The following is a 20,936-nucleotide window of genomic DNA, read 5'->3' on the forward strand; positions in this document are numbered from 1 at the left end:
CCATCTACTGTTTTTAAGCCTAACCTCCTCAGATCTTCTAAGAATTAAAAATAACCTCAAATAACAATATTTCACCTTTACTGAGGAAGGAAGATTTGACTTCTAGTTATTCCATGCGATTAAAACTTTTGAGAAGTTGACAAATGGACAAGTTCTGCTCTAAGCTGCGAAACTAGTGAAGTTAAGTGATTTTTCTCTCTTTAGGTGGTGAATCCAAATTCTGGGTAATTCAGATAACAGCTAAAGGCTAAGATATCTGCATGTGAGGTCCTGGGCTAAGCATCAAATGCAAACAAAATACCTAAGAAAGTCCCTAAGCAGGTTTTCTAAATCTCTGAATAGGACATTTTCTATAGTAAAAGGCATCCTAGAAAACAAGACTTTTGCTCTTTGGTTGGTTATGAAAATTGCCTTCAGTATCCGTGAAGAGTGATTGCATGTGTTCTCTATTACATCTGGCTTTCCAAGGGTCAGCAGCACAGACGTTTATTTGGTGAGTTGTCCATGTCCCATGACAACTTGTCTGAAGGGGTCATGTTCTTGGACAGAGAATATTACACTTTCAGGCTATTTTTGATTAGTTCCTGGTGGCTAATAAGACTTCTCAGATGTGACTGAGCCTTACTGTGTAAAATAAAGTGGTTAGTTATTCCAGCAAAAGATGCTGGCAGGGTGAACATAGGATCTTTCTGCCATCACTGCAGACGAGTCATGCTCTCCAGAATCCCTTGTGTCTCATCAGCTTATCACAGCAGGGCTCTCACAAGTTTATTTCTAGATGGTTTTTTTGATGATGTGTATTACAGGGAAGGAGAGTTTGGCATTACAGAGGCAAGAGGAGAAGACAGGCTAAGAATTTAATGTCATTAATTTTACCTCATGATCTCTTGGCAGAAAATACTTCTATGAAGTAATTTTTGGAGTTGAGGCAGAGTCTAAACATTTTTAGCTTGAAAATGGTGGTGAATAGATTTTTATTTCTGTCCGGGGGCAGAAATGTTTTAACCAAGGCAACATGTTCATTGCTTATGCCCACCGATAGCCTAAGGGTCCAGTCTGAATGACAGCTGGCTGTGCACATCCAAACATTACCTGTGAGAAACTTAAAATCCAGAATTCAACTATAAAGCTTTAAACCACTGTATTGAAAACTTTCTTTCTAAAGACATTGATATATCCCACAGCTGCAACTGTTTTGAATTTTATAAGAACGTGTCTCCCTCATTTTCCATGAAAATGTTAATTTTATGATGGCTTCTTGTAGGTCTCTGTTTATTTTAAGTCCATGTGAGGACTGTTGGTTAGACTTCCCTGGGCAACTCTGTTTTTCCTAGAATTCTGTTGATGGGATTTTTTCAAATACTTGCTTTTTCTGGGACAAGAGACTGGGTGGCCAGGCTTCTCAATGGTGGTGAAGTAGTGGTGTAACACCTTCTGAGAGAGTGGCAAAATTGTTCAAATCCCCACTGCTTTATAGGGATTAATTTAATGAGAGCTGTCAGTGAACATCGGAGGTGTGAGAGAAGACCAGGGTGTTACAAGTGCTCTTGAAACCATGCTCTGGCTGCATACCTGCCAACATTTCAAATGTTCAAAGTGGTAGACTTGGCAGATAGGCTGAGTCTGGTTCCTATGTCTGCCTGCTCCTGCAGAGCCTCCTGCCCCCTCTCTGCACGCCTCTCGAAGAGGCCAGCAGCTTCTTGCTCTTCCAGGCTGGCTTTCCCTCACGAAAAGTCTTGCACTCCCTGCTTGAATCCTCCTGCTGCTGTTGTTCAAAAAGGCAAGACACCACTGGTCCTCTGAGCAGGGTACCCTGCTTCAGTGACTGTGTGCCTGTCTTTTTAGAAGCAGCAGAAATTTTGCGAAATGAGCATGTTGGACCAGAGGTCTAGTGTTGGCAGGCGTGTTTCTAGGGCACCGAGAGGAACACTGGTCAAAGCAGTGGAAAGATGGATTACAAAGGGAATTAGTTAACAGACTCATTATTAAGTTATTTAGCAAAGGGGAGTGGCGAATATGCTAGACATTGCAGGAAAAGGTCTTTTAGGCATGAAGCAAAGTAGGACAGAAGGTGGAATTGATTTCAGATCTGAGATCCCCAAATGGGATTAAAAAGTCCTGCTTTGCTTTAAGCAGATAGTTTTCTCTCTGGTGGATAGAGACACTTGTGAATCTATAGGCACTGTATAAGACACAAAACTGGTAGACTTGTGAACTAGGTTCATCTATCTACTCGGGATTTATACACAGTTTTATACATGAAGAATCCAAGTCCACCCAGGATGCACCTGATTTCCTGTGTTGTCACTGTGAAACGTATCTCCACTTGCTCAGCAAGCTCATTGCACCCAGCATGCATGTGAGATGTTAAGTGGGTTTATACAGGCACACAAACACTTGTTTGGGATTTGCAAGTGCCCAGAAACTCAGCAGATTCAGAAACTGTGAGCAAATGGCCAAATTCCTTTTGCCCCCACAAGAAGTCAACAGCAACATGGGAAAGGGGAGGTAGATGACTCACAGAAGTGAAAATCTATGGCCCAGAATGTCAGAGTTGGCAGGCATGGTTTCTACTAAAAAAAAACCCAAGAAAAGAAAGCAGTCATAGAGGCTACACCTGTCCTTTGTCTATTGTGGCTGTGGCAGAAGGAAGGAAATAAGAAAGCAGGACTCCCAAATCCCTAACCTCCAAGTATCTGAATCTCCCTCAGCAATGTTCTTATTTTGACCTCAAAAATGAATCTAATGACCAACCACACACACAAATGTTGGCCAGACGAGTCAGCTAATACTCTCTGCAGAGGCAGTAACTTTAAGGAATGCTGCTTCTCTGGTTACCCAAAGCTGAGCTTCTCTTCCTTCTGGCAGGTCATATTTTTTCCTCACTGCCCTGCTGATCTGATTAGCCCTTGGTGCTTTATACGCCCTGCCCACACTCATTTACCTCTAGTGAAGGGAGGGTGTGTGGTGGGGAAATACAGGATCCTTCTGAGAGCTAAGTAGGGGAGGAATTATCCAACTTCTTTCTCCTCTGAGGAGTTAGAGTTGTAGACAGTGGAAAGAAAAAGAGGAGAGCTGGTACTCGACTAGGAAAACAGAATGAAAAACCCAACAACTCATTTTAGGCTTGAAAATCATAGTTGTTTCCTGATGGGAGACACCCAGAAGGAGAACCTAGAGGAGACTGTGACTGCAAGAGCAGGGGTGACTGCAGGAGCACAGAAGCATGCCTGGAGAGGGCACCAGAGGGAGACAGTTACGGAAAATTGGGTGGGGCTGGGAAGGCTGAGAGCAGGAGAAAGTGAAAGTAGAACGGTGCTCAAAATTGGTGGAGCACATCTTGCTGTTCAGATGAATCTGCTTGCCTCTGGTTGAGACTTCAGCACGGGTCACCCATTTCCTTGTGAGTGGTCTAATCAACAGGTTATAATACAAAGGGAGCCTAAATCCTGATATCTTAAAGAAAAAAGGAGAGGCTGCCTTCAAAAGACGAAGCCTAGACACCCTGCTGTAAGAGCAGTTTGCAGGCCCTGGGTCTTCAATTCAGACCTGGGTCTCCAGCGCTGGGAAGTGATGCTGGTTAGGCAGACCATGTTGCTTTCCTGATGGCTAATTCTGAGACCTGGCATGACGAACGGGACTGACTTGTGGTGGCTCCATGCCTAATGAGGGGTGCCTGGGGCCCCATTCTACACCAAACTCTCTCCCCTTCCAAGTAAGAGTGGGGCATAGCCCCGGCGAGGAAACTACCCTCTGCTCTGACAGGCACATGCCTAGGTGCGAAGTGTTCCTAATGTTAAATTACTGTGGTGATATGCTTCACGGTATCTTTGGCTGATTCGGTATTTATGTGCTGGATACACCACGCAGGCAGGAGGGTATGTGCTACCCACCTCCTCCCCAGTCAGTCAGTACTTGGTGGCAGCATGCCCATCTGGTCTATGTCCTGAGGTTTCCTTTAATGCTGGGGGAGGATGGGAGGGCAGGACAGGGAGGGGAGGAGCACACCTCACTCCTATCCCCATCTGGAATTGGGGTCCGGTGGAGGGCCACACCTGGGCAGGAGCCGGGGAGCACCGCTGGGCTCAGCAGCACAGGCACAGCCTTTGTGTTAGGAAGGGCTGCGGTGAGCAAGGTGACTCCTGCCACGTAACTTCACTTCGTCCTTAATGGCAAGTGTTTGACTTTGAAGCTCTAGTCTCCCCTGATCAATTTACTCCATAAATTAACGTGTTAATTGTACACACAGTGCTGTCTATTAGGGAGGTGTGTGTTTGACAGCCTCCAGCTGTGTGTTTGCAGAGATCCTGTTGTAGAAATCATTACAACGAGCAGTTTTCACAACCTTTTTAATGCACTCTTAAAAGTAACAATTACAGGGGCTTTAACATTTGCAGCTGAAACATGTTTGGAGAATGGATCATTCAGCTGCTTTAGTGTTAACTTGATGTTAGATCGAATTGCATGATGCCAAATTAGCTGTACACCACATATCATCCCACTAAACTTTGTAAGAGCTTTTCTTTTTCTCAAAAAACAAATCAAAAAATGCCACTATTTTTAAAGCTCGTACTTCAGAAATTCTTTTGTAACAGGTTCCATCTGTTCTTAATTTCTTGCCTAAACAGGCAGGCTAGAAAGCATACCCTTTATTCACGTGGACTCCTTGTGTGAGTCACAGCTCACGAAAGGGTGCAGGCAGTCTGGCCCTGAGATAGAGGCAAGTGCATGTTATATATTTACAAATCTGTTTGACCTCTCAAATGCAGTGGGCACTACTGTTAATATATTGAACCCTGTGAATCACACAGAGTCAGAACAGATGTGTTTTAAAGTTTTTTTGATTTATCATCCTTTTCTCTTTGGACACAAGTAAATCCAATTTTGTTTCTTTTAATGATAGGAATTGAAGTCTAGCTGATGGTGGGTATAGAGTTCTACTGTCAGAAATTACTATTTCACAATCTGTCAAATGAATATTGCCAGGGTGTTCCAAAAAGTCCAGACATCAATAGGTTTGAGAGTATCCACAAAGGCATTCACACCCACCACCAAGGCATACAACCCAAACAACAGCTGATGAATTGCTTGTTACCTCTACAAGCAAACGTATATGTGCAGGGACAACGAACAGCTCATTGCATTGGTAAAAAACACCTGCACATTCAGCTGGACCCGAGTTCCAGCGGCTGTGGCTAGAAGTTGTTTGTCAGGAAAGCAGAAGCAATCCTTTTTTCTTTCCCATTTTACACTGATTTGTTCTTTCCAAACCTGGAAGGGCTGGGGGTAGAGGTGGGAGCAGAGAGGGAGCAAAGCATCGGAAGGTGAGAAAAAGATGCAGTGGAAGTTAAAGCAGCTTGACCCAAGGAGACACCGATCTGTGTAATGTAAATGGGAAAACTGGAAGAAAGAAATGGTTTGCAGACGAATAATTGGAGAAGGTTGACCTCGATACTGAAAGGGGAGGGGAGGGGAGGGAGAGAGGGAGAGAAAGAGGAAGAGAGGAATGAAGACCTGTGTAATGTAAATTAAAAAGACTTCAGTATAAGCATTTACAGACCAGTTGGAGCCCAGAGAACATACGCCTGTCCTCTAGCCACAGAATGTTTCAATATGCAATTTTCTAAAGTAATCTAAACTGCTGCTTGTTTCAAGACAAAAAAAACCTGTACAAGGCTCTGCAATTTGCTATTTAAATTGCATTGAGGAGTTTCATGTAGGTATGCTGCCCTGCTTCGCAAATCCTTTCCAACAGGCAGCGTGCTTAATACATGCTGCTACCTATCAGGGTTTTCCTGAATTTACTGGAGGCTTTCACTGATGTAATAATACAGTAGGTTCTAAAATGCTTGAAAAATAAAATGAAGATTAATATTAAACAAAACATTTTTCTTGGTGATAAATTTAAGCAAATTGAATGTAATTGCTCAATTTTATTCAGAGAAAGAGTCTGTGCTGACCTTACACTCAAGTATTCTTCCTGACTTTTGCAAGCGTGGATACATGACATCATTTGGACAATTTGCACATATTTATACAATTTGTCATCATTCTGTCTTTACAGTCTGGAGAGTTACAGGATTTGCCTCTAGGCTTACTTTTCCCCCTGCACAAGATGCTTTATGAGGATCATATGCTTGCAATACTATTTTTAAAAACTGAAAAATTTAAGTAAACATTGGGAGCCTACTTCATATTTAAAGATGATATGAAGAAAATAAATTGTGAACAGAGAAACAGGGGCTGGAAAATTCTAAAACCAAGCACGTACTGGAGGCACAAGTGTTTTTTTTCCTTAGGCTACCTTTGACATGGGTATGTATGAACAGCATGGGCCAGGATAGTATTTCAGAGATGGGGGAGGCATTAAATGAATTTTTTTGTGCTTCCACCCAATGTAATTGACTCCTGTACCTCATTACCATATCAATCAGTTGTGTGGATTATCAGGAAGATTAGGAAAGTGGCTATTTGGCATGCACTCCAAACTTAGATTCTTTTGAGATGAAGGAAGTGGAAAAGACTGACACAGTAGAGAGGAGAAGCAAGAGTTTACAAACTAAATGTTTATAGTTAAGTCCTTAGTAGTTGGAGCATGTGAATAAGTTGCCTGACTTTTTCGAGTGGGTAAGTAAATTAATAGATGCTTCAAATGAAAATTGGCATTAATTTTTGAGAATTCAAGCACTTATATTGGGCGCTTTCTTAAGGTCTGCCCCATTCAGGTCCTAGGGTTCAAATTAGAGAAACCTTTTGCTTGTTTATGGTAGTTGCTATTCCCAAGGCAGTCTTTAAAAGACAACAGCAGAGTATGTTCTTGGGACGGCTGAGGTGCTCTTTTTCCAACTCTGGTTTTTTATGCTGGACCTAAACTGAGGACATTTGTGGATTTTGGTTTAGACTGTGTTTGGCTTCTTATCAGGGCAAGACCTGACCAGGTACCAATATTCCCTTCTGTCGGCTCATTTACTCCTGCATCCCGAAGTACTGATCAGAGCTGGTCTACACAGCAGCTTGGCTGAATCACCACTTGAGCGTGGTAGTAAATATGGGGTTGACACAACTCATTGGCTCTGCTGTATTTTCTGCACTTTCCTTAGTCCTAATAAAAAGATCTAGTACATTTTTTTTTTCAAAAGGAAAAAAAAAGAATTAATTTAAAAGAAGCCCAAACTGTTTGTAAATAAGGATCAATTATGACAAATATTTTTTTCTGGGAAAGGGGAAAATTTTTTTTGCTAAAGTAATATTTTTTCTGTTTTGAATGAGTATTTTCTTTTGGATTTCACTTCATGATTTTAGAATAATTATGGTTATTCCACAATTGAAAAAGAATTTTCACCTCAGGTTGAATGAAATGTTTTGTTCAGATAACATTTTTTCAGCATTATGGCTTGACCATTGACTCAAGAAAAACTGCAGTGTGTGCAGCTAGTAAGACCTTTCTCCCACAGCAAGAAACAAGCTTGGTCATTGATTTCAGCTAGCATAAAATGAAGTCCGAATCGATTCACACCAACAGCTTTTAACTTTCAGAGGGGGTTTACATTTAAACGATAGACTGAAAGTGAGTGATCCATAAACCTGGTAAATAACACTTTATTGCTCTTGTAGCTCAGTAGATGTGCACTGAGCTTTATAGACAAAAGCAAATCTTCTCTCTAAGTTATTATGGACAAATAGAGAAGAGACAAACAGCAGACTCAGAAAGGTGAGGATGGATGAAGATGGTAACCATCAATTGAAGTATATTTCCAGTGAGTAATTGGAAGCAGGGGTCAGATATTCTGGCTTCTTGAAACAATCACTTTTTTAGGAGAGTTAGAGGTAGAAAGATGGAGGGTCTTAGTGAAAGCACAAAGGGATGAAAGCAGAAAGATAAACACAGACCCGTGCATTTTGGGCTCAGTGACAGATGCAGGGAAAGAAGTATGGTAAGTGTATAAAGCATCAGGACATCATAGATAAGGCTGAAGAACTTTATTCTGACCCTGCATGTGAAAACAAACCTGAAGAGAGACTTTAAAAGCTCCTTGTGGCTGAAGTCATGCCACAATTTTGCAGAAAAACTCAGTTAATTAAAACCTGGAAAACAAAACACTGCTATTAATTCATTAAATGGTCCTGTGGGCTAGCAGTCTGCTAATGTAGCTTATGCAGACCCTGTGCCACTTGCCACTTGTGACAGCAGACCCTGCAGGCAGCGATGAAGCAAGACTTTTGCCTATGCTTACCTTTATGCAGTGGCACTAAATCTTTGCACAATCAGGGCCTGAGCATCTGTCAATAAGTCCTGACCACACAGGCACATTGACTTATAATCTGCCTTCTATTCAGTATGCGCACAGGTTATCAATGCACATGTTTGGTACCCTTCATTAGTTTAGTGTGCTATCTTTAGACAAAAGTCAATGGCCTGCCCATCTCAATGGATACCCTAGAATAAATTTGTGAACTAACTACAAAAGAGTACATAAAACCAGATGAGGCATGACAGAATTAAAGTCTTTGAGTCAGAGGCTCAGCTGTGGCAAGCAGCCAGCTGTGCCACTGCCAGTTAGGCCATGCGTATTACCATTACAATTATATCGAAGGGAAATGACTTCATGCGCAGGGTATGGCTTGAATATTAAAAATTCCTTGAGCGAAATGAAAGGCGCATTACAGTATGATAGAAAAAGAGTGCAAACATGTTTCATTTTATTTCAACACTACGCTCCAGCAGATGCACTGGTAAGCAAAGGAAATTGCTAGGTCTCAGTTTCATGTTCCAGGGCTTTACTGATTGGAGGACAGATTTACAGCACATGTAAGAAACAATTAGAATAGGGACTCCACCAACAACAAAGCAAGGGAATAAATTCCGATAATGAGACGGGAAAAGTACAAGGTAGAAATGATCTATGTGCTTGCATTCGGGGTATAAAATGTCAAAAAGCCCTGTGTCAGCATGAATTGCACTAGGCAACAGATGGTGTACAGATTACGCTCTCTCTCCTTCTCTTTCCCTCTCTCTCTCCCCGCGTCTCTTTCTTTTATAGGTTTCTTTCCAAAAAACCTACAGATTTCCCCCAAACACTTTGCTATTTATTGGCTGTCAACTGAATAACCATAAATGTTTGGTTGGGAGATTGTCGGGGAAAGAAAGAAGGGAGGAAGAGACAGGAAAAACTTCAAAGTTTTCCCAGTCACGTTGCACGGACAGGAGATCTACTCTTCAGATTCTGAATTGTTTCTTTCGGTTAAATTTTCTAGGCTGAAAGTTTTGATTTTTTTCTTCCCCATCCTGGAGACAATAACTAAGTGTCATGCGAAAAAGAGAGAGAGTTGCCTGCAGAGTGAGGGCTATGCAATGCTGAAGTCTTGTCTGACATCACAACAATGAAGTAGAGCTCAGAGAAACTTGTTGCTCCTTCTTAGCATCTATTTACATTGTGTAAGCAGAGTGCCTGAATCATGCAAAGGTCTCATTTTGTGAGAAAAACTCCTGAGTCATGGAGGGATCTGCAATTTGTGACATACTTTTACTTTGGTGAATCATAAAACACAACACTTTATCACTATGAAATAACCAACACTGCAGAAGCCACGTGGGTAGGGATTGTTTTAATCTATTTCCCCAGTGCAGCCACTTCATGTGTGAAACTGTGATATTTTATACAACAGTTTAGGACAAGAGATGAAGAAAGTATTAGTTCTAAGACAAATATATTTGAAACAAAAAAAGATAATAACCAAATGAGAATTCACTTACAAACCTCCATCCCAATGAAAACAATAATATATGAATACCAGTTGCATTAGGCATTTTAAAATCAGAAGCACAAGAAATTTGAGCTTTTACAGTTGTTGCATTTCTATGGTCTTCTGTTGTTTTTAACCATACTGTTTTATTTTCACAGGGGCTGAATGCTCTGGAAGAATTAAATGAAAATAGTCCTCTGGATGACATTTTTCTAATTTTCCAATTCTAAATTTGAAAACTCTTAGATGCCATTTATGCAGAATGCAACTAAACAAATTGTTAATTTTTTAAAATTCTCACCGTGTATTTTCTGGCTAGACCTTAGACAATCTAAGTGGCCAAAATTTATTTTAAATTTCAAAATTCGGTTCTATTATTGTGATGCTATGGCTTTCACATTCCACCCAGACTGATGCAATCCATTTAAAGCCAGACTGGTTTCTAACTTGCTTGATCACAAAGATGCAAGAGATGCAGATTTACCAAAACAACAAGGGGGGGTTTCAACCAGAAGTTGTGATGCCTTCATAGACAGTTAACACCTGCTGAGGTGGCACACACTCTGCTTTGTGGCATGGCTGCAGCTGTGTGCTAGTCTTGCTCATCACACCCTTGCCCCAGGTGCTGCCCACGCTGCTGCTGCTACATCCTACTTGCCCCATCTGGCAGTAACGGGCGATGCTTAGAGGTATTATGTGAAGGGGGGACAAGGGGTGCTCTAAGGGGCTGTGCTTCCTAGTACACCATTTGTGATAGATACTTTACCACCACCAGAGCAAGAGAACGTGCCCAGAGGCAAAACACTCACAGCTGAGCTCAGCCCACAGCTGAGCTCTGAGGTTAGGGCAGTTACAGAAATACCTTCACTTTCAAATGATAGTTTCAGTATCAGGGTCAAGGCGGAAGCAGAGTAAGTATCAAAATCTACTGGAAATGAAAGTATGAGTTGTCTAGCTTTGTCTCTTACAAGTAGCATACCAGGTTGTCTAGAAGCTTTCCAAACCCAGCTGACTGTGAATGGTCATGCTGGTGTTTCCCATCATGCAGGCATGTACTTTCAGTTTGCAGATACAACTTGCCTCATTTACTTTACTTGTTGAGTAGGGTGACAACTGTCATATGTCGGCTCTGGCTGAAAACCTCCTGACTGAGTCCCATGTCTATGGACCCTCACCACCCTTGCAGCGGTGCAGAGAAACCCCTGCCTCCTTGTGGGGTTTCCTGAGTGCCCTACTTCTGAGGGAACCTGCCCTCTCAGTCCCGGGGAGGCAGATACAGCAGATTTGATCTACCTTTGTCTTGCAGGGATTATATGGAAGTGATGCTTTCACAAAGGCAGGAAGATGTGTGTCTTTCAGAAGGATCAGCAAAAGAGGAGTAGCAGCTATTTTCCCACCCCCCCCAGTCACTCAGGGCTTTTGCACTTTAGGGATTCTAAAGAGCGTAACAGTATCGTGACTTGAGGGCCTTTTCATTTCTCAGTGGACGAGGGAAACATTTAAATAATTTTTCCTCTAAAGATAAGTGTCCCAGGATGCACACCCATCCCCAAATGTATATTGATGTCAGTCTTGACCATGCTTGGACAGGAACAGTATTTCTAAAGGCACCTGTGGAAATTAAGAAAATACGAATCATAGAAGTGTCTGGGATGTGTTATCACTGAAACAAGGAGGTCTGCTGAGATGGAGAGTGAGCAATTAGAGGAACATATAGAAGGGGCTGACAAAAAGAATCCTAGTGGAGAATAACATTAAAGACTGAAGGCTGAGACTACTGGATATCACATTATAAAACATGAGCAAAGAGAGGTCCAAATACACAAGGATTTTTCCACATTTCACAACTTGGAGAGAGAGACATTCAGCTCCAGATCATATAGCTGGGAGTGAAAAGTTCCAGATTTTCAAATGGTAAAAGTGTCTACAGCTTCACAGTCTGCAGCCAGAGGCTCCAGCGCACAACAGGATGTTTTTTTCTTTCTATTTCTCCCATCTCAGAATCCCAAATTAATTTCTAGAACTTAATTAAAACTTCAGAATACCTCTGTAGTATAGATATTCTAATCACTTTCCCATTAAACAGATTGCGAACAGAAAGAGAATGAGATTTAAAAAAATATTTAGCATTAAGCTAATTGATTCCTTTGAAGTCTGTAGGAATATTACAAAGAACATGAAAACCAACGGCGTTAAGCCAGCTTTAAGTGGCAGATTTTCAGAGATCTTATTAGAACTGATTAAAAAAAAAGATTTCCCTTTGCTTAGGAAATTCTGAAATTTATTTTTCAAATGAAATTAGAGAAGAGATTCAAAATTTCCCGTAGGACTAAAATTTCAGCTTGGAAGCACCAAAACATTCAATTGTCAGGTAGTTTGTTAATGTTGTAACATAGATATGCTTTTTATCTAGCTTTTTATATTATTGAGTATGTAATAAATTGTCAAAATGAAATATAAGAAAACAGTAAAGTTTTACTTCTCACTTTATTTGCATGAAATATTGGCTACTATATTGAGATAAGAAGATCAAGCCAATTTGGTTTGACTTAATTGTAGAAAATGTCATAACATTTTGACACATCTTTGTGAAATGCTTTGAATCTGACAAAAAATACCTTTTCAGATGGAAAACAATTTCACCTAAAGTGTTTAACCATTTCTAACACTTAGGTCCTCAAAGATGAAAATTAGTTGCCTTGGAGGATCTTGATAAGTACCTGAACTGGTAAAGTATGTGTCTTTCAATGAACTGTATGTCTGTTTACATCTTCAGGTTTCTAAATAACTTTACAAACTATGGCCCTAATATGCTTGAAGATCCCACCCAGGCCGTTTGGCTACCTTGCTTCAGGCCACTGAGGAGGTAGGTATTGGCGCCAGTGAAACATGATTCAAAAGTCTACAGTCTTAACCATAAAACCAAGTATTGTTGTCCTTCCTTTTAGGATAATAAAAAGGGGGTAATATAATATTTTTATAGGAGAGAGGTACAAACTAGATTAAAAAGAGAGCCAGACACATTACTTCCGTCCTGGTTGCATACCCTTTCAGTTGGCAGTGGTATGGGCAGTATATTCTTCATATGGAGCCATCAGTCTGTACAGGTAGCAGCAGTTCTCCTGCTGCTTTGTGTTACACCAGCACCATTTCATTTCATTTGCACTGACCTAGATACAATGGTTGTCATGCCAGGAACTCCTGAACCAGAATCTGTGTCTGAGTATTGCTTTCTTCTTTTTTTCTGAGTTAAATCTTGTGAACTTCTCTCCTTCCACTGCCTCAATTTCTCTAACAATAAAAGAAAGAGAAATTTTGAATAGAAATTAATGAATGCCAGTTAACATACAGTGCAGAGGAAACCCTTAGTAGTTAGTAGTATATTGCTCAGTTTTACTTTTTCGATCACTCTCCATTTTTACTCTCGATTTATTTTAGAATCCCTATGAGAATCACTTTGTTTTTCAGTTCCCAATATACATAGTCATTATCAGTTATTGTGACATTATGTATTTGTAAGCCTATGACATGTTCAAAGTTTCTTTAAAGAGAAATAGAATGTTGTTCTTTGGCCCGTTGATCCCTGGATTAATGGAAGTGAAATTCTGAAGGCAGGCCAGTTACAGACAAAAAATACGTATGTCTGTGTGTGTATAAATATATATGCATACACATTTCTCATGAAAGATTATATTTGAATTGCTGTCTAAATAGAGATAATTATATATTGTTCAAAGGAAAACTTCTCACACTGAGATGAGTGTGCATGCTCCAAGACAGAGCTGTCTTAGAGTGCTTCGCATCACTAGAGACAGGATGATTGTCAACTTCCAGGATTAAACCTATTAAACTGAAAAGGAGCTCAACAGACAACGTTTCTAGTCCAAGACATAAGCAAAATTAAAAACAGGTTTTCAGATCAAACAAAAAAAAAAAAGCTAAAACTATCAGTGTCATCTTGCAAAGAAGTTGTTAATGACAAAACTGTGATCTGCATAATTAGTTTTTGCAAGGAGTACTTTTTTATAGTTTCTACACTTAAAAACCAATCAATTTTAAAGGTAGCAGTAGGTTGGGAGCTGCTTTGAGGAAACTGCAGATGTTACTGATAATTTTGATTCTAGCATGTACTTTCCAAGCACTATGAATTCAAATTATGTTTTGGTTTATTACACTGCTTTATTATTTTTTCTCCTGTCACATTTTTTTCTTAGACATAGAAAATCAACAAAAACTACAGAAGTATAAATTATGTGATGTATGGAAAAGAAGCTAATGGCATTAGTTCAGTCAGGAAAAAATGTGGCAAAAAATGTCCAAACCTCTCAGCTTTAGATCATTTTTGAAGAGTTATCGCTACCATGACTGTTGTACTTGCCCATTAAAAATAAAAGTTAGATAAATAAGAAAGAATCAGGAATAAATGTATGAAACACAGACATACATAAATGGATAACATGACTGCATAATCCATTTCATTAGGCAACAATGCTAAAATGAGGACTTTGAAAAATGATTTCAAGGAGGTCTATGCAAAAATACATAGCACCTGGGGGAAAGACTGGTTCTAGGCTTCTAGGAATGCAGAGGACATGGCATAAATCGACTTAGGTAGAGATGGTGGTGGAGTGTGATTAAGTGACAGTGCTCAACCATTTGGCATGCTAAATTCCCCTGATTTCTCTCAAAAAATCTGTAAAAAATTATCTTTTCTCCTATTTTGATTTCATCACCTCCTGTTCTGAAACCATCTGCTGACTTTTACTTGCTTACCACTTTGTCACCAAACTCTTCAGCCTCCAACTCAAGGCTCTGCAAAATCTGAGCCTGTGGATGCCGCACATCTCTGTGCTGCAGGTGTCTCCTCACACAGAACAGGAGCAGTGGCAGCCCAGGCTGTACCACCATGGTACACCATAGTACATGGTGCATGGCTGCACCACAGCTCACAAAAGTGCTCGTCACACACTAAAAGACATAGTGCTAATGGGATTGCATGAAAGCCCCTCACAGTCTCTATTTTCCTGCCAGTAAACCTGCATCTGTGAAATTCACTTCTTTGGTTGCCAAAGCTCCTGCAAAATATATTTTTCCACGTGGCTACCAAAAAAAAAAGGAAGGAGGAAAGATTTTTAAAAGGCATTTTTCACAGGTTCCACCAAGACACTTGATATATTTACCTGGACCGCATGCCTCAGGAAAGGGAATTCTATTCTGTAAATTCCACCCTCCTGTCCACAGCATCAGTGCTTCAGTGAGTTAATTAAAATATCAGCAAGGCATTATTAATTCCAGGATTCAGCAGAAAAAATGCTACAAAAGGTGGTCTATTATGTAACTTCTTTTAAAAGTTTTTTCTTTCTTCATAAAGGAATTTATCCAACAGTGCTAGTTAAGTGTATCATTGCCACTCTTTAATTCTCTGTAGTTTGTTTCTTCTCTGAGACACAGATCAAACACTTAGTGCTGTTTATTTTTTCCTGAAGTAGTAAATAATACCTCTATTACAAAGGCACATGACAGCTGATGCATGATCTTCAGGCTGCAGTCTATCTTGCTGAATCAATGGTAGTGCTGATAGTGTTGCAGCCTCTCCTTTCACATAAAAAGCCTGCCTTTTAAAAATGTTTTACTGAGAGTGCAAGTACAGGGTCTTGCTGTCCTAGTTTGTACAATGCATGAAGTAAGCCTGAATTTAAATTATTAGCAACCTACCTTTTTTAATGGTGGACATTATCTAACCCTGATGTCAAAAACACTTCCTTTGAGTTTCTGACATGAAATTCACTCAAGCTGATGCAGTCAAATATGGGAAACCTGTGTGGCTCCCTGCCAGAGCTGTCACTGGCACCTCTACCGCTGAGCTCACTGCGCACCGGCTCTGCATAAGCTAAGAGCAGGGCACCCAAGGAGGTGAAATAGGTGAAATCCCGACTATTGATCAGGAGATGAGGATGCAGCACGGGATGCTTGTTCTCCTCTGCTGCCTCCCCATAGCCGTTCCTCTGGGCTGGAAAAGTTATTAAAAATTCTCTGTAATGCTCCATGGGAAACAGTATAATACCTATATAAATATGAATGTGTAAGTGTTTTTCTCTTTTGGCATCACCCTTCACCTGTTCATACTAAGAGCTGTGTTCCCGAGTATGTTAGGTCAACTAGAGACCCTGCAGCTGATGGCTGCAGTGCCATTATTTCCACAAAGGGATATTTTAGAGGTAAACTTCCTCAGCTCAGTTATATGACAATGATTATATGGAGCCTTGAACATGCTGTTTTGTGATTCAGTGATAGGTTCCACAAAAATGTGGAAATTTCTTTTAAGGATGCCTTGCTTTTTAAGTGGCCGAGCCCTTTAAAATAGAGTAGAACAGGCATTTCAACACTGTAAAGAGAAAAATTCTGAAATAATCTAATTCAACTCTACAGACATTAACACTATTTGTAGATTCATACTCTTCCAAGTTTTTCTCTGAGTTTGTTTGAAGCAGTGGATGATAAAAGACATTAGAAGGCAGGTGAGCTTCTACTAAGGGAAACTTATTTCTGGAAAAAACCTCCTACATTTGCTTGCACACTCACACATACAGATGGAGTATAGCATTATGCCATATGGAGGATAACCTAAAATATTAAAATACATTAATTCTCTTGCCCTGAAGGCCTGCTGGCTGATTACAGACAACTCATTGGGGGTTTACACTCCAGTAAATTCACTTAGTTTCATAACATAGGTATTTGCTGGTGCTGCGATACACTGTAGGGCAATGAGTCTATTGATCTGCTGTTATTAGATGTGTTAAGGCTCTGAACCATATTTAAGAAATAAAATAACTGAATTCTGAAATTTTTCAAAAAGTTAAATATTACAAAGCTGCAAGCGAGTGGCAGAAAGTTTGGCACAATGTTGTCTTATTTCTCTAGCTGTTTTAGATGTCTTTTTGTTCTGAATTTCCTTGCAGACCAGAGTATTTCTTGGTACATCCTGTTTTTTGTTGCGCCCATATGCTTGTGTACAGCACCATTACAGCATCATGACAGGAAAAGGGGATGTGAAGCCTTTACAACCAGCTTCCAACCCTTCTAGCTGCCTCCCGCCTGCAACTGGAACTTAGATTTGTTGAACCGGTACTGATAGTGGTCAGAGAAGGCTGTAGATCCTGCCATGGTGATGCTCCTTTACTCATTGCTGGTCTGATGCAGCTGCGTGAATTTTGATTGCCTTGAGGTATACCAACCTTCAAAGAGGGTAAGATAGCTGAGTCCTTTCCGCTGTAGGGAGAGACCACTCACAGAGGACAATAAATCCACAAAATTCATCAGCATTTTTAGTGAGTAAATATGAAAAAAATTGTAAATAGCATGTTACCATGAACAGAAACAAACACTCAGTTGGATGAAGCTACCAATGTTGGATCGCCTAGCTAGTTGTTTCTGAACATAAGCATACTAGTGAATGAAATGTCAGCTGCCATGATGCCTGTATACGTTAATAAGGCGGGCAGCAGGGAGACTGTAGTCACATAAAGCAACTGCCCTACAGATGGAGTGGGCCAGCTCTTTAACTTCTGTAAGTCAGTTTAATCTGACAAACTCTCCTGTAGCTATTACAGTTCAGCGTAGAAAAACCTCTGGCCGAACCATTGAAGTCTCACTTCAGGCCTGTGTTTTGTATCCTTATAAAATAGTGAGTATTCGTAAACAGCATGAAAATCTATTCTTCATACACCATCTTTCAGACGGCAGCCAAGGAGCCTTCTCTTGTTGTTAGTCTTTGTTTCTATAGCAGACAGTCATGACAAGTGCTATTTCAACAAATTGATTTTTTTCCATGCACCAGTTTCTACTGAAGTCAGCAGAAAGGTCTAACATCAGTGGGAGCTACCTGAGGCCATTGTAGATAGTTTCCCCATTTGGGAAAAAAAAACCCAAGCCAACAAAATAAAAACACCAATGAAAAATACTGTTTTCAATGTTGCTGTGTCACCTCTTGATAGATTTATTCTGAAGAAGACTTAAAATGTAATTAGATAGTGGTCACTGTCCCTTTCAAAACTCTTCCTTGACCTTGCCAAGCATTCACCAGAGGCAGCCTGGCCTTGCATTTTGTCTTCATGGATACGTGTTGGTCTCATGGCTGAGCATCTTTCCTTTGTCTGTGAACACCCATTTTGCGTTCGGGCAGGGGCTGACATAATAAACGTGGTTATCAGTATTAGCTACTGCTGCCACCTCCCTCTGCCACAACCTCCTGGTGCCCCATTGATCTTCACTTGGTTGCACAGTGCTAATGTTCCCACCTTGACAGACCACGCTGTTAAAACAATTATATCCACATCATCAGTCAGTATATGGCTGTTTACTCGGTGACAAACTGGGTCTGGTGCCCATGGCTCGGAGGAGTAGAGTGGGGCGGTGGGGGCTCTCCCTGCTTGGTGGGGGCACACTGGATGGGCTGAGCACCCTGGAGTCTCCGTGCCAGGGCTCATTCCCTGCCTGGAAGCACCAGCAGCTGCCTGCTGCTTCAGAGCAGTTGGGTGTGTATCTCTGTTTTCATTGATGGCACTGCTGCAGTGAATTCCGGGATAGATGTTGTGTACACACCCTTGGAGAAGGGCCATCTGTGCTTGCCAGAAATTCAGCAGATTATATCAAGAGGACGGTTCTACTCACCTAACTGTTTTTTTCCAGTATCAACTACTCCAGCACATAAAGCACTGCTGTTAACATGCTGTTAGGATGGTGTAATACGCACCGCTGGTGCAATTGTTTTTGATCAAATATTCTTTTTATTTGACCTTTTTTTCCTGGTGAGTGACTGTCAACTACTTGCATTGGCTAATCCACAGAAGACAGCCAAGAAATGCATTTATGTGAGTAACTTCTTCCTGGGTCTCAGTTTCTTTATTTACAAAAGTAGAAATAGATGAACAGTGCTTATTTCTTGGATAGCATCTTAAAAATATTTTGATATAATATTTCCTAACCAGGCTTATATCATCATTACTTGTTACTTTATTAATTTCCACATTTACCACATGACCTTGCCTTGGTCACCATCTCATTTCTAATGACTGAACTTCCTTTGTACATCTGCTCCTACTAAAAATTGCCATTAGCTGATTGTAGTGCTAACTGTGGCATTTTAACACACAAACAAGCCAAACAGTATGCAAGTTCCTATTACATCAGACAGATATCCACTGACATACTGTAAGGTTGGAGCTGCTGCCCAAGTTTTGAAGCACTGGGGTTTCTTAAATAAAGGTTACAGTCCCTCCACAAGCTGCCAAGAAAACTACTCTTTTTCAGGTAGCAAAATGCAGTCAGCTAGCATTCAACTGAAGCAGTATATTAAAAAAGAATCCCCAAACCTCTACAACAGCCTAGGATGTAAGGACACAAGATTTTTAATTTTTGGTCGTAAAAACTTTTCCAGCCTCCCAAGTACGGCATTTCTGGTTTCATCACAAACCTTTTCCTGAGCATATTGTCATTTACACTATGGTTCTAGATCCACAGCAATAAACATTTAGGTCAGACTGGTGAACTCTTGCCTACAGCTGGCTTGACACAATGTGGTTTATGTAGGAAGTGAAAAAAAAAAAAGAATAATTTTTCCATTTTACCCTGAAAGCAGTTGATCTTCCCCAGAACTCTCAAATGTCTTCTGTAAATCAAATACATTGATTTCTTTTTCAAGGAAAAAAAATATAATTTCCCTCAAAATAAAAGCTTTTTGGGAAAAAAAAAGAAGAGCTGTCCACTAAAATGTTTGGGAAACTATTTTAGCCACTGTTGTTTCACAGTTCCTAACTTCAAGGCCACATCAGCTGTGTAGTTCTGCTGTACAGTTTAATGTGTTTGAGAAAAATGGGATGAAGATCAATGTGCCTCTGATATAAAACTTAAAAAGTCCTTTAAAAGAAAAAGACTTCCAAATCCTAAGGTATGCCAACATTTTAAAGAGATATTTTCATCATCCTCTGCATTTCAGATAATTTAAGACTTTTAAAATTAAATGTGACTCCTTTGTGATGGCTATTATTTTTGCACTTGGGTGGAGAAAGACAACTGGACTGAGTTGTGGCAGCCCTTCTTTCACTGCATAGTACCTTTTACTGAGTGTTGTCCCACAGCCCCTTCTAGGTATAGATGTAACATATGTTGGAGAGCAGTATCCTAAATGATGAATATTAATCTTGAGATAAAAAGCAGACTCATTTAAAGTGGTCCTAAGTTTTCTCATGGCGCTTCGTCCCTGGGACAGGATATGGCTATTGCATCTTTCAGTTCTTTGATCTCCTCCCCCTTCTTCATCCCACCTTCCTAGACATTTTTTAAATCCACAGTTTGAAGATATTATTCAGCATCCTCCTAGTGAGAAAGACTGAATGAAAATCCTTTCGAAGGCTTCTACCTCTTCCCTTAATCACGCGAGGCGTGGTTGTTAAGTGATGTAAGGTATGCCTTTCCCCAGGGACTGAGTGCTCAAAGCTCCTGATTGCTTGGGGAGCAAGAGAGCCAGAGGGGATCCTAAATCAAACCCTGTCTCTCACTCACCAATGCACCAATTGCTGCAACAGCTCGCTTTCATTAGGAACGTTTTCTTCAATTAAGGGAGGCATTGTCAAATATTCTACTTTTAGAGCTCTTAATTTGTTATTTTATACTGGCAGAATTTGTAATGCCATCTCAGAGTCCATGGCATCTTCTGGGACAATATATTGTCTGCTCCTGTGCCATGACATATCACCATAAAACACAGGGCTGTAAGAGCCTATAATAATTTATGAGAGTACATTAGGTACCCATGTATAATTTATCAAATGGGCATTATGGAGGCAGGGCTATGCCTGACTGACAAAGGTTACCTCTGTACGGGTGTCTCGTGTAACCACACAGGGAAGAATCCAATAGCTGACGTTCACTGAATTACAACAAAGAAGCTTTTACTTCACAAACTGGGCACTCCAAGAAGTGATGCTGAAGAGCATGAAAACAATTGCTGATTTTTAATGTTTTCACTCTAAATTGATACTCTCTGCAAGATTCAGATAAGGGTTTCAATACACATTAAAACTGGAGGAAGCTAAGTTTTTAAGGGGAAAGTGGTACAAAGGCCATTGGAACTTGAGCCAGGATCTGGATTGGATTTAGCAAAAAAACTGTGGGACGTGTTCAAAATTTAT

The sequence above is a fragment of the Gavia stellata genome, chromosome 1 (assembly GCF_030936135.1).
Source record: "Gavia stellata isolate bGavSte3 chromosome 1, bGavSte3.hap2, whole genome shotgun sequence".
In the NCBI taxonomy this organism is placed as follows: domain Eukaryota; kingdom Metazoa; phylum Chordata; class Aves; order Gaviiformes; family Gaviidae; genus Gavia; species Gavia stellata.